We start from the raw sequence: 15,040 nt of genomic DNA, 5'->3' as shown, positions 1-15,040 counted from the left end.
GGGCCTCCTCAAGTACACGTCGCCATCGCAATCTATCCAGAGCTTGGCGTTTCCAATTTCAAACCCCTATTGTTTCGAGGTCCTTCACAACTCCAACGTAGCCTCAGTCTACCGGATTTTCTCTTGCCACCGGGTTGTGAGTTCAGTAAGGACCTTGGGGTTCTGTCGTTCGCCATTCGGTGCACATGTCCCAGCCTTGAGCCTGTTGCACTTTATGAATTGGACGATGTTGGCGTCGTCTAGGATGTTATAAAGTTCCGTCGTCGTAAACAGGACCAAAGACTCTTCGAAGAATCTTCGGCTCTAAAATTAGGAGAGAAGTCTCGTCTTTCTTGCTAAGGGGCCAGGTTTCAGAACCATAAGTGAGCACTGGTCGCAGAAGAGTTTTGTACAGAACAAACTTGGTATTTTTCCTAAGAAGTCGTGATCGAAAATATCTACGAAGGCCAAAGTAGCAGCGATTTGCCATCATGATGCGTCTACTGATCTCTCGGCTGGGATTATTATCACTAGCCACCATTGAGCCTAAGTAAACAAACTCCTCTATACTACTAAATATAGCCAAATATATACAAAAAAGGTTCAAACATTTACGACAGGAAAAATCATTAAAAATTATTTAAAACATTACAACGAAGTAGTACCTAAATCGGATAAATGTTGTGCAATGGTGTGAAAGTGAGTGTGCGCATGTGTGCTCATGATGCAGTTGATTTGCGCTATTCTTAATACTCCTTTTAAGCATATTCTCTTAAACAAGCCATGTCTTTAATAGTGGTCGTTGTAGACCACACAAAATATTTGAAATATATGGCAAGCGGCCGGGTGGGAAGTCGTTGATCCCTTGGAAGATGGAACTGTCTTATGGGATGCTACTTGTGTGGACACGTCTGCGTTGGGGCACAAAGACGACGATGGGGCATTTTGTTCCCTTTGGAGAAGACTCTTGGGCCGTGGGGTTCAAGTGCGCAGGCGCTGATTAAAGATTTAGTTGACGACCGGTAGATTGTACCAGTGAACCCAGAGTTGGTGCTTTCCTCGTACTTTACTGTATATTTGATTGTTATGATTACTAATAAACATTGACACTGTCAAATTAAAAAGTATATGTACGTCATGAATATAAAAAAGATTAATAAATGTAAGCTGAATATCTAATTCAATAATAAATAGAATTCTCTTTTCTTGAAGGACGTTGAAATTGTTTGGAAATATGTCAGTGGGTAGCTGGTTCCACACAGTGGTGGTGCGCGGCAAAAATTGCCTTAAAACAAATGTGGGGAAACAAGGAGACGAACAATTAATATTTGTAAAGGAAGCAGTCTGCAGGAAAAGACCTATTTAGGCTTGTCCAGGCACATCAAACATATCAATAACTAACATTAATGGTAAATTATGAACTTAAATAATGAAAGTCGTTATTTCGCTATAGTCAGATTTATCATTGCGATTACAATCAGTCAAAATTCTCTTGCGTGGGTTCGGCCCACTTTCAGTTCCTACTGTGTCTACTCATACATATCGAATCTTTAAAACGTATATATGTATGATAGGATAAGTCCGTGGTTACCTGGCTCAGGTGTGGGTTTTAGTGAGTAGCTTAGAGTAGTCCCCATATAACTCTGCACACATGCATCGGATATGCAGCCCCACCCTAAAAACTAATGAATATGTCCTAAAAGAAAATCTGTTCAAGGACATTCTCCTGAATCACGATTTTCTCTAGGACATTCTCAAATACCTCAAAATGTTTTCCATTACAGTACGATATTCACTGCGAGGACTTTTCACACCGAGATTCGAACGCCTTAATATTGAATCGAAAAAAAAAACAATCACGCTACAACCTTTTTAGGTTCAGATTTTTGTTAATCTAATAGGCAAGTAGGTGATAAGCCTTCTGTGCCTGACTCATGTCGACTTTTTGGGTCTAAGGCAAGCCGATTTGCTCACTATGTTTGTCACCGTTCGAGCGAATGTTAAATGCACACATAGAAAGAAAGTCTAATGGCGCACAGCCAGTGATCGAACCTACGACCTCAGGGATGAGAGTCGCATGCTGAAACCGCTAGGCCAATACTGCTCTGAATCATTTTATAACTTGATTACGTTTAAGTATATAGACTATCGTGCTGAAATTTCATCGAAATCAGTAAAGCCGTTCACCGAAAAATCTTTTAATTAATCCCAAGGCCAGTAAGGTCAGTGATCCAGTGACCGATTTGTATTTACATACATATTGTGTGTTAATCTTGTGTGTTAATCTTGTGTTTTATATCAATTGTCTTTGAATTGTCATGAATACAGTCGTGTTATATTCTAATTAAATAAAAAAATATTTCCACAATACACTTAAAGTTCTAAAAACTCATTTCATTTATCAATATTACTAGCTACATCATTACTTTATAACCTACATGAAGCTGACATAGGTGGGGCATATACGAATGAGAATTTTTGAAGTACAAAGAAACATATCTAGGAAAATAAACCATGCCTTTCCGGGCTACATTATCTTACAATTTAATTAACAGATAAATTGTTTCTTGTAATACTTGGATAATTTTGCATGTCGATGGTACCTATCACGTTATCGATATGCACCTCAACGATTCTTAGGCACTATACATCTCCACCTGTAAGTGCGAGCGAGATAGAAAAATAAATAAGATTTATGACCCTAAGACTCAGTTCATAATGCGTCGACTATAATCTATATGAGACACTCCGAGAGTTGTGAGCTGCGATATAGCGGGCTGTGATTGTGAGGAAGTTGCATGGATCTGTTCTGGCGCCTTCTTTAGTTCTCATGTCATTTTCTCACGTGTATATCATTACCATATTTTCATAAGTATCTGATTGTCCTTTGCAGTGTGGTTTTCTTTTATAGAACAAGGGGCAATCGGGCAGGACACACTCAATGCCGGCCTCTCAAGAATTGGTACGTTCTTTTCTTGAAGGATGCTAAGTCGAATTGGTTTGGAAATACTTCAGTGGGCAGCTGGTTTCAAATAGAAGTGGTGTGCTGCAAACATTGCCTTGAAAAACGCTCAGTCGTGGAACGTCGGACGTCGAGGTGATACGAAAGGAAGTTTTTTTTTTATTTTTTATAAAATAGGGGGCAAACGGGCAGGAGGCTCACCTGATGTTAAGTGATACCGCCGCCCATGGACACTCTCAATGCCAGAGGGCTCGCGAGTGTGTTGCCGGTTTGTATTCTGCCTCGAAGTCCGATGATGAAACTCAGCAGCAAGTATTAATCCAAACAACTCCTCTGAACACTCTCCATGGTAAATGCGGTAGAAGATGCAGAGTGACCCTACATCTCTAGGCAACGCTAAAGGATCAAGCCGCTCAGAGAGGGATGGTCATCGACGATTCGAAGTGCTCTTCGTTGAATACGGTCAAGTGTAAGTGATGTTTTAGAGTAGAACTATATAATACTATATATCCTGCACGTCATAAATTCTCCGGGATTATAACGGATTTTACAGTACTTCTCCAGAGATGGATATTTGCGGAAGTGTGCCGATCTCGAACCAAATCCGCTGTTTTTTTTTCTGCTGAACAAAAATTGCTAGTGTTTTATCTTGTATTTTTTTCGTAACATTAATTGTCATACATTTAATATAAAAGAGTTTGTTACATATACCGTACTTTTAGTACTATACATAATGTTGTAAACTTTAATAAATAAATAAAAAACTATCAAAACCCTGTGGGACTTATTTGCTGTAAATCATTTGATACCACGATTATCCAGATCGGTACACGGACGAAGGATAATTGAAGTCCTCAAAATATCGACTATGATGAATCACATCGACTTCCGTCGTTCCACAACTGAGCGTTACTTAGGGCAATTTTTTCCGCGCACCACCACTATGTGGACCCACCTGTCCTCTGAAATATTTCCTGACCAATTCGACTTAGAGCCCTTCAAGAAACGTACCAATTGTCCAAAGGCCGGCAGGGCGCTTGCAAGCCTTCTGGCAGTGTGATTGTCCATGGGCGGCGGTATTACTTAACATCAGGTGAGCCTCCTGCCCGTTTGCCTTCGCGATCGCTTGCTCCCGTAATTGATACCAAATCTGACGCATTTATCATGGTGTTCAGAGGAGTTGTTCGGATTAACACCTGCAGCTGAGTTTCGTAATCGAACAGAATGCGATATCACATCAATACTACGATGTCCGTCGTTCCACAACTGAGCGTTTTAAGGCAGTTTTTCAGCTGCCCACTGAAGTATTTCTGAACCAATTCAACTAAGAAAAGTATTTTCTATAGCTTTTCTTGCGGTTATTTCAGTGGCATACATTTGTTTTGTCTACGCTTTATCTATTTTATCAAAAACTATTTTTCTAGCTATCAATATCTCCAAGATAATTCTATTACGCACACATACATTTTGACCTAAAATCGTAACTAAAAGATCCAAGCAGTGTTTTTAACTTTGATACCAGGGGCGGACTTATGACGTACTTATTTTTAATAATTATTTTTTCAAAGAACATGTGGATGAACAGTGTTGGCCTAGTGGCTTCAGCCTGCGAGTCTCATTCCTGAGAGGTGGTCGCCGCCCATGGACACTCTCGATGCCAGAGGCCTCGCGCGTTGGTAAAAATACAATATGTTGCCAAGCGCAAAAGTCGGATGGACCGATTCGAGTATTTATGTCATTCCTTGAACTCAGAGGAAGGGTTTGGAAAAAAAACTAAAAAGCACTTTTTTCTGTAATTGTGGCCGCTATGGGGTGGCAAATCAATGTTCCATATGTTGGTGTTTAGCTATTAAAAGGTAGGTTAAAAACATATTCAGTTGAAACGAAGTTCACAGGGGTAGCTGATTACAAATATAATTAGTAATTTACATTTTTTTTAAATGTAATTGCAGGCACACGGGCAAGAGGCTCACCTTCTCCGGCGTCGGGACATGACGACCCCATCGCCCACTGGTGAAATAACCTGTGACAGAGGTTATTTCACCAGTGCAGTCAGTCAACCCCCTTCCTAGTGGGAGTGCCATGCTGTTGCTTTCGGGCTTCAGCCAAACGGGCAGGCACGACCGGGGTAGTACCACTGTCTCACAGAAAACCGGCGTGAAGTGATGCAATAGGTTCATCTTATTGTACTCGCGTTTCGTGCGGTGAGTGAGACTCCCGTAGCCCATCAATTCCCCCCCCCCCAGAATATGAAGATGTAGTTTAAACAGAGATTACCCCAAGGGGGAAACCACACGTTTCCGCTGTGAAGAATCCCCCTCTGAGCGTCCATCATCGGAACAATCAGTATTCGGTGGTGGATGCACAGGCTGCCCTTCGTATTCTGGGGTGGGCAAAAACTGCGCAAAAAACTATAGGATTCGATCTCGGGGCAAACGGAAGAATTTACCGAAGGCATCCCCTTCCACGCTCTCAGTGGACTTTACCAATGTTAGGGGGCTCAACTCTAATCTTAACGCGGTTCACTTTCACCTCGAAACTGCGAAGCCGGCCTTATTCTTTCTTACTGAGACTCAGATATCCTCCCCGGCTGATACATCCTACCTCTCCTACCCGGGGTACAAATTGGAACATTCATTTGTGCCGCGGGCGGGAGTTTGCGTGTACGTCAGAGAGGATATCTGTTTTCGTTGCCTCGGGTCGCTTGAAGGAAGGGACCTATCTAGCCTCTGGCTGCGCGTAGACTGCGATGACCATCTGCGATTCTACGCATGCCTGTATAGGTCCCATAGCGGAAATATCGAAACTGACAGACTCATTGAGCACATCCAAATGGCTACAGATTCCCTGCTCGAAGGGGTTCCGGTTGGCGATTTTAACGCTCACCATGCCGATTGGCTCGGTTCGGAAATCACCGATCACGCGGGAAGATCCTTTCACGACTTTGCTTTAGGTTACGACCTGTCACAAATGATCCCTGCGATTACGCGAATACCAGATGTGGATGGTCATCAACCCTCTTTGTTGGACCTTCTGCTGACCTCACATCCGGAGACCTATCAAGTCTCTGTTGACCCGCCATTGGGTTCATCGGATCATTGTGTGGTCCGGAGTACTGTGCCTACTACGCGCCCTCCTCGGCCCCGTTTTTCGGGTTGTCGCCGTATTTGGCACTATCGGTCAGCAGATTGGGATGGGATGCGGTCTTTCTTTGCATCCTACCCTTGGGGGCCTATGTGCTTTTCGTCGGAAGCTCCAGATTCCGTCGCTGCCTCTGTCGCCGAAGTGGTTCTGCAGGGAATGGAACTCTTTATTCCATTTTCTGCGGCGCCGATCGGTGGCAAGTCACAGCCCTGGTTTAAGCGTTCTTGCAAGGCAGCATCGCGTTGAAAGCGAGAAGGCGATATCTCGTGATGCCAATACCAGCGAACATAAAAAAGCATATAACTCAGCCTCCAGGTCCTTCAAACGGGAAATAGCTAAAGCAAAGTCAGAGCACATCGTCAGATTTGGCGAGAGATTGGCCAAACTCCCTTCGGGGACTCGAGCCTTCTGGTCTCTCGCCAAAGCTGTACAAGGGAATTTTTGTCAGCCATCCATTCCACCGCTGCACAGGGAGGATGACTCGCTCGCCCACACTGCGAAGGAGAAGGCCGACCTCTTGGGCTGTCTCTTCGCGTCCAACTCGACTTTGAATGACCGAGGGGGATCACCCCCGACCGGATTTTGCAGTGTGATTATTCAATGCCGGAAATCACATTCCGGCAACGTGCTGTTCGCAAGGCAAGATAGTGATCTTCCTTGGACATTCATAAGTCGAGCGGGCCGGATGGTATCCCTCCAATTGTGCTGCGTACTTGTGCTCCTGAGTTGGCTCCGGTCCTGACACGCCTATTCCGGTACTTGTACTCGCTCGGTACTGTCCCGATGTGCTGGAAGACCGATTCGATACATCCGATCCCTAAAAAAGGCGATCGCTCTGATCCGTCCAACTATCGTCCAATAGCTATAACCTCCTTGTTCTCCAAAATAATGGAATCCATTATTAATGGCCAGCTCTTGAGGTATCTCTCTAGATAGGTGGCCCTCTGGCCACCAGCTGATTAGCGATTATCAGTACGGCTTTCGTCGTGGTCGTTCGGCTGGTGACCTTCTAGTATACCTTACACATAGATGGGCAGAGGCAATTGAGTCCAAGGGGGAGGCGCTAGCGGTTAGTTTGGACATAGCGAAATCCTTCGATCGGGTGTGGCAGAAAGCACTGCTCTCGAAGCTTCCAGCCTACGGGCTTCCCGAGAAATTATGCGACTGGATCTCCAGCTTTCTGGCCGATCGGAGCATCAAGGTCGTCATCGACGGAGCATGTTCCGACCTTAAACCCGTGAATGCTGGGGTCCCACAAGGCTGTGTTCTATCCCCGACCCTATTTCTTCTGCATATCAATGACATGTTGCAACTTAGCAACATTCATTGCTATGCGGACGACAGCACTGGGGATACTCTTTACACTGGCCGGGCAGGTATTTCTCGGGCAGTTGTCGATGAGTACCGGAACAAACTTGTGTCTGAAATCGAAACTCTACTACGTGGAGTCTCGGACTGGGGTAGACTAAACCTAGTCCAATTTAACCCCAAGAAGACACAAGTTTGCGCGTTTTCCGCGAAAAAAATACCCTTTGTCGCTACTCCTCTTTTCGAAAACACTCTTCTTGAAGCCACAGCCAGCATCGGAATACTTGGCATTGACATATCGAACGACGTTCAGTTTCGCGGTCATTTGGAGGGAAATGCTAAATTAGCCTCCAAAAAGCTTGGTGTGCTCAGCAAGGCGAGACGGTACTTCACCCCGGGCCACCGCTTGCAACTCTATAAAGCGCAAATACGGCCCCACATGGAATACTGTTCTCACCTCTGGGCGGGGGCTCCCCAGTACCAGCTCCTTCCACTTGACCGTATCCAACGAAGAGCGGTTCGAATCGTCGATGACCAATCCCTCTCCGAGCGGCTCGATCCTTTGGCGTTGCGTAGAGATGTGGGGTCACTCTGCATCTTCTACCGCATTTACCATGGAGAGTGTTCGGAGGAGTTGTTCGGATTAATACCTGCAGCTGAGTTTCATCATCGGACGTCGAGGCAGAATACAAAATTCCACCTGTATCACCTCGACGTCCGCCGTTCGATGACTGAGCGTTTTTCAAGGCAATTTTTGCCGCGCACCACCGCTTCTGTGGAACCAGCTGCCCACTGAAGTATTTCCGAACCAATTCGACTTAGGGTCCTTCAAGAAAAGAGCGTACAAATTCTTAAAAGGCCGGCAACGCACTCGCGAGCCCTCTGGCATTGAGAGTGTCCATGGGCGGCGGTATAACTTAACATCAGGTGAGCCTCCTGCCCGTTTGCCCCTATTTTATATAAAAAAAAGATCGGCCTTCTCTTTTGCAGTATGGGCCAGTGAGTCATCCTCCCTATGCAGTGGTGGAATAGAGGGCTGACAGAAATTCCTTTGGACAGCTTTGGCAAGAGACCAGAAGGCTCGAGTTCCCGAAGGAAGCTGGGCCAATTTCTCACCAAACCTGGCAATATGCTCTGACTTTGCCTTAGCGATTTCCCGTTTGAAAGACCTAGAGGTTGAATTGTATGCTTTTTTACGTTCGCCGATAGCCGCATCACAGGATGTCGCCGCTTCTGCCCAGGCTTTAAAGCATTCACGCTTACGGCGCAAAGCCTCTTTGCACGAACGCCTAAACCAAGGCTGGGACTTGCCACCGACCGGCACCGCAGAGAATGGAATAAAAAGTTCCATGCCCTGCAGGACCACATCAGCGACAGAGTCAGCGACGGCATCCGGAGTACTCAACGAAAAGCAAATGGGCCCCCAAGGGTAGGACGCAAAAAAGACCGCATCCCGTCCCAATCTGCTGACTTATAGTGCCACACACGGCGACAGCCCGCAAAGCTAGGCCGTAAAGGGCGCGTGAGCGGCACAATGACGGAGCAATGATCTGATGAACCCAATGGCGAGTCAACAGAGACTTGGTAGGTCTCCGGATGTGAAGTCAGCAGAAGGTCCAACAAAAAAGGTTTATGACCATCCACATCTGGTATTCGCGTAATCGCAGGGATCATTTGCGTGAATTCATAGGCTAAAGCAAAGTCGTGAAAGGATCTTCCCGCGTGATCGGTGGTTTCAGAGCCGAGCCGATTGGCATGGTGGGCGTTAAAATCGCCAAGTATCACGATTTCAGCGGTAGGAATCCTTTCGAGCCATTTGGATGTCCTCAATGAGTTGGTCAGTTTCGGTATTTCCGCTATGGGACCTATACAGGCATGCGTAGAATCGCGGATGGTCATCGCAGTCTACGCGCAGCCAGAGGTTAGATAGGTCCCTTCCTTCAAGCGTCCCGAGGCGACGAGAACATATATCCTCTCGGACGTACGCGCAAACTCCAGCCCGCGGCACAAATGAATGTTCCAATTTGTACCCCGGGTAGGAGAGGTAAGAAGTATCAGCCGGGGAGGAAATCTGAGTCTCGGTAAGAAAGAGCAAGGCCGGGTTCGCAGTCTCTAAATGATAGTGGACAGCGTGGATGTTGGAATTGAGCCCCCTAATATTTGTGAAATCCACGGCGAGTGTGGATGGGGTGCCTTTTTTGGATTGCTCCGTTTGCCCCGAGACCGATAATTTTTTTTTAAAGAGCGCAGAATTGCCCCCCCCCCCCCCCCCCAGAATACGAAGGGCAGCCTGTGCGTCCACCACCGGGTGCTGAGTGTGCCGGTGGTGGACGCCCAGAGGGGGATTCTCCACCGCAAGCGCGTGTGGTACCCCCCTGGGGTAGATTCTGATTCTTCTGCACCTTCATATTTCTTGTAGAGGGGGGGGATGGGCTCCGGGAATCTTTCTCACCGCACGAAACGCGAGTTCAAGAAGGCGAACCTTTTGTATCACTTTACGCCGGTTTTCTGAAAGACAGTGGTCCTGCCCCGGTCGTGCCTGCCCGTTTGGCTGAAGCCAGGAGGCAACAGCATAGCACTCCCACTAGGAAGGGATTGACTGATTGCGCTGGTGAAATAACCTCTGTCACAGGTTATTTCACCAGTGGGCGATGGGGTCGTCACGTCCCGACGCCAGAAAAAACAGAAACATTACTAGATTTGGTAAATAACGTTAGATTTTAATGTAATATATATTGTAAAACATAGCGTACATCTATTCCTTGTGATTCTTATTATTCTGCAACGCAAGTCTTCTGACAGTGTGTAAAGGTAACTGTCATTTAATATAATGTCACTTTAAACCACGATGCGTATCTCTAGAACGACGCCTGCAGAGCTCTAACAGCATGTTGGTGGTAATAGCGGTATCGCTGTATTGCCCTTACGTGAACTACATGTGCCTATATGGTAAAAAAGAACTGTTTTTGTGGACTCGTTGCGGTCATGTGCCGGGATACTTAAATCTTACCTCAATGGAACAAATTAACCAAAAAAAGACTTTTCTTTCCCTCGCTTTCTTTTTCCTCGTAAAAAGATACATTAGTCTTTTTTTGACGTTCGGGAAGTAAGGACCAATGTCGGTTGATATACTACTTAACAGATCTCTATCTGCAGTTAACTACTTGTCTACTTAAAGAACACTTCTAAAAGAACATGCAAACATAAAATCACACAAGAAAATCTTTTAAAATATGATCACAAATTTTATACATATTCATATCAATTATATTAGCGAGGGAAAAATTGAATAATAAAAGTAAAAATAGTAATCATTAAAATATTACATTTCTTAATTCTTAACACCAGAACAGATTATAAAATTAAAACAAAATAATATCCATTCGGCCTCCTTCATTTTTTTTCTTTCAGGCCTCTTTCATTTCACAAAAGAAATTCGAAATTTTAATTTCAAATTCGAACTTTAAATTAAAATTATCAGAGCTGGCCCTGTATCTTTCTATTAGTGGCAGGGCTCGCCCTATTTAAGAGATTTCAACATAGGGCCACACACACATGTACAATGCATGTGTGCGTTGATAATGTAGACGCGTGCCATTTTTAAATTATATAACTTGATTAACGTTTCTTGTTGTTATATTTTTTTATATTAATTCAAAATCGCCTTGGAGATTAAATTGCGTGTAATTCGGTTTGTTGCCCGGCGAAATCAAAACTCAAATAATGACTAAATATCCTAATTAGTAAATTAGGTTAGACTTTAATTACTTATTAGTCTTAATTTAGGCTAGATCGTAATGTTAAATGTCTTTATGTAATGCAATTAAATAAAATATATGTCGGCGCAATGGCGCTGGTATCAGCTGTCATTGTCATTATAATTTAACAACATCAAAGTCCATTAGTTCAAATCTGTTCTATGGTTTATTTGATTTTCCAATATTATCTACAAAGTATGTAGTAATTTCATAGTATATATGATTAATGTTGGAGCAATGGTGTTAAACCAGCGTTAGAACTAATTTGGACAATGGCAGCCTAAAGATTAAATTGCCTCGACTTTGAGACGTATGTCAAAAATTTATTGGATTTTCACAGTTGACGATTAATTTCATTTCTGAAACTCATCTTTAGACTTACGTACGTGTGCGTAAGTGATACTTGCAGCATGCAATGAAAATGATGATGATGGATAGAAGATAAGCGTTTGAAGCGAATGGAGAAAGAAAGCTATGGATAGAGATATTTGGAGAAAGCTAGAGGAGGCCTTTACGCCTGGAGGAGTTCCAATGGTACTGAAGAAATTAGAATATCACAAATAATGTGTATAACAAATATAAACTATCAATCGTAGCAATATTTTAAAAGTAATCAACTATATAATTAGCTAAAAATATTAACCCTTGGAGGGACCAGAGACAATGTTCCCTTTTATTAACTTAATAATAATTGTAACTTAAAAACCGGCTGAATACGAAACCCTGTGTCTAAACTCAGCTATTTTTTAACAACAATGTTTACACACGTTTTTTCTGATGAGAACTGGCGTGATTAGAAACTGAAAAAGCTGAAGACTCCAACACGAAAAACATTTGCTTCGCCCAACGCAATTTCTCCTTAGCCATCATCATAAAAACAAAAACATTCACAAACAATCTTAAGCTACATTTTCTCAACCTGTCTTACGCTGAAAAGGGAAAGATTTCTCCTTATGCAACAACTTATTACATACTTAATCCTAAACCTAAATTTATTTATATGTCAAATGGAAGAGACTAGCCCACCATACAAAGAATCCGTGCTGAGTGCAACAATGTTTTTAAAAATATTATTACGTCACTTTGACACTTATGAGCAGTGTTGGCCTAGTGGCTTTAGCGTGCGACACTCATCCCTGAGGTCGTAGGTTCGATCCCCCGCTGTGCACCAATGGATTTTATTTCTATGTGCGCATTTACCATTAGCTCGAACGGTGAAGGAAAACATCGTAAGGAAACCGGCTTGCCTTAGACCCAAAAAGTCGCCGGCGTGCATCAGGCACAGAAGGCTGATCACCTACTTGCCTATTCAATTTACAAATGTTTATGAAACTGATACAGAAATCTGAGGCCCAGATTTAAAAAGGTTGTAGCGCCATTGATTTATTTTATCTTATGGGTTGGAGTCAATCAAATTCTAACGGCTAACGTCTAACTCGACAAATAGTGTTTTGTCTAAAATGTCAAAATTTTCCTGCCTGGAATCAACGTTATTTATTGACAGACCGTATGATCAGAAATGACGAACAATTATATCGTAATTTTAAATAAATACAACCAATAAGAGCCATGAGAATTACTCACAATGATTACGCAACAGACAGTAATTCTAATTATCGTGTGATATGTCATAAGATTGCATTCTCTTGTGCTTTACCGACAGGTTTATTGTTCTTTCGCATTGACGATCCAATTTTTTATTGACATGTAATATATGTGTAGCGACATCTATAATCTATGCTTAAAAATCATGATGACGTCACACCTTAAAACACGTTAACGAAGTATTATTTATAATAATAAATCTTTTATTTGCCAAGATAGTGTAGCAGTGGTTAGATCGATCAATTAGAAATATCCACACAATCAGCCATATATAAATGGGCATGCAAATGTCATATCAATTTTTACAATGTCATATATAAGGATATAAAATAATGTCAAAGTTAAGTTATTTACAATTGGTGTCAAATCTTTGGTCCAAATACTCGACTACGATAAAGGTAGCTTGCCTTTAAAAATTTAATCACCTTTCTTAAGGTGATTAAATAGTTTTATAGCCATGGTGTAACAATTTTTTGAATACATCGTAGTTGAGCATGCAGGAACCCACAACTTTCCAACATTTCCAACTAAGCATAATATATATCTACAACTACTCGACTTTATCAACTCCTAGAACACATTCGTTAAAGACTTCCTTCATCAGGGAAGGCGTGGACCATTATTTCGTACTGCCAATTTTCATTCCATAAAAGAAACCATAACTAATGATGTCCAGTGGTTGGACTGATCGAAGATCCTTCTTCGATCTTCCTTTAGGTGGAACAGTACACCAATCCTCCTCAAGAGTAAGCGAGAGTATATTTCGTAGCAAAGGTCTCTGCTGAAAGATAAATATAACTCTAAGGGTGAGGTTCGATTATATTATATAAATGGTTGTCAAAAATTAATGGCATTTACCAATGGCATAACCAATAAATTTGCAATGTTTTATATTATGCAAGTGTAAACGATACTTAATTCAAGATGTGATTTTTTACTTATCTTCAAACGTGTCAGGTAAAATAAATATAACAAATACCAATGGAAAGCCAATAGAAAAACTTATTGGTAACCAGGGTAACAACGAAAGCACAACAAAAACGGCTGGAGGTATCGTGTTGGAAATTAGTCTCAAGGAGTTGATTCAAAACATAGCTTTATAGCAATCATAACAAATGTAGGTGATGGTTATGTCTAACATTAATATGTCTAAAGTTAACCAAGACCATCCAAAAGTGTTAAATATTCACGTTAAGAAAAATTGATGTTGAGTATTTTATAGTTCAAAACTTTATTTTAAGACTATTGTCGCCATCTTTTAATTGCCTTTCATAAACTACAAAAAATTAGTAATACAAATATATTTTTGTAGATGTCACTTATCACAAAAACAGTTTTACAATAGTGCTACTACTTGAAGGTAGATCACGCTTTTATATTACAAGGCTCCCTTAAGAGCATATTTCAAAATTAAAATAAAGTCAGGGCAAGATATTAAAGTAATATTAACAATAGAGTTACGTTTCTCTACTAGACAGCACGTTTTCTCGTGTATCAAGATTAACAGTAGATGCCATTTACTAGCTAAAAGTATTAGTAGTACTGCTATTTTGTGATAGGTGGAGCTATTAACACTTTATGCTAAAGATATAAGTTCCAAGTCCAAATCTAAAATAATATTAACTATATGGATAAGAAATTATGGGTGTATTAGTAATAATAAAAAATATTAAAGAAAATAATAATTTGTTTTAACGTAAACAAAAAAATATTTATGTTTACTAATCCCACAAATTGTATAGTTTCGATATAAATGTTTATGCTAGTAATGCCTATTATATATATAGAATAATTTTTAAAATATATTTAATCCTACTAAATTATATTGAACTTTAAGATTATTTGTAGTTTTAAATTTTAAAACAAAAATAACAAAACTTTGTTTCCGCCCGGGATCGAACCGGGGGCCTTCTGCGTGTTAGGCAGATGTGATAACCGCTACACCACGGAAACCGATATTAATTGGACCAAATTTTAAAATCATAATGTAACTACTATGAAATTCCCATAAATCAATTTATGTTTGTTTATATGAAAAACTTATTTCTTGGTTAAGTAAAAAATATTTTTTTATTTTGAACTAAATGAATGTTAAGTTAATATATACACAACTGTTTTGTTTTACCTTTTGGCAAGTAGGAGAAGTTTTATTTAATACTATGTATGTAAATTTTTGTTTAAGTGCATCTTTTTATTAATCTTAATATTTATAATTATTCTCTCAAACTGAAAATAACTTTATTCATATAGGTAACCAAGTATACCTATGAATGTTAAAAGAAAA

At 41.5% G+C, this 15,040-nt stretch overlaps 1 non-coding gene across 1 annotated transcript; it reads right to left on the bottom strand.

Moving 5' to 3' along the window:
* Window positions 1-14,636: 14,636 nt before the first annotated feature.
* Trnav-aac lies at window positions 14,637-14,709 on the bottom strand. The gene has a single exon. It is a non-coding gene; the product is annotated as a tRNA-Val (tRNA).
* Window positions 14,710-15,040: the final 331 nt, after the last annotated feature.

Source organism: Pieris brassicae, chromosome 9 (assembly GCF_905147105.1).
Source record: "Pieris brassicae chromosome 9, ilPieBrab1.1, whole genome shotgun sequence".
NCBI classification, from domain to species: Eukaryota; Metazoa; Arthropoda; class Insecta; order Lepidoptera; family Pieridae; genus Pieris; species Pieris brassicae.
The sequence above is the reverse complement of the archived record's forward strand: the minus strand, read 5'-3'. Positions and strand labels throughout refer to the sequence as shown.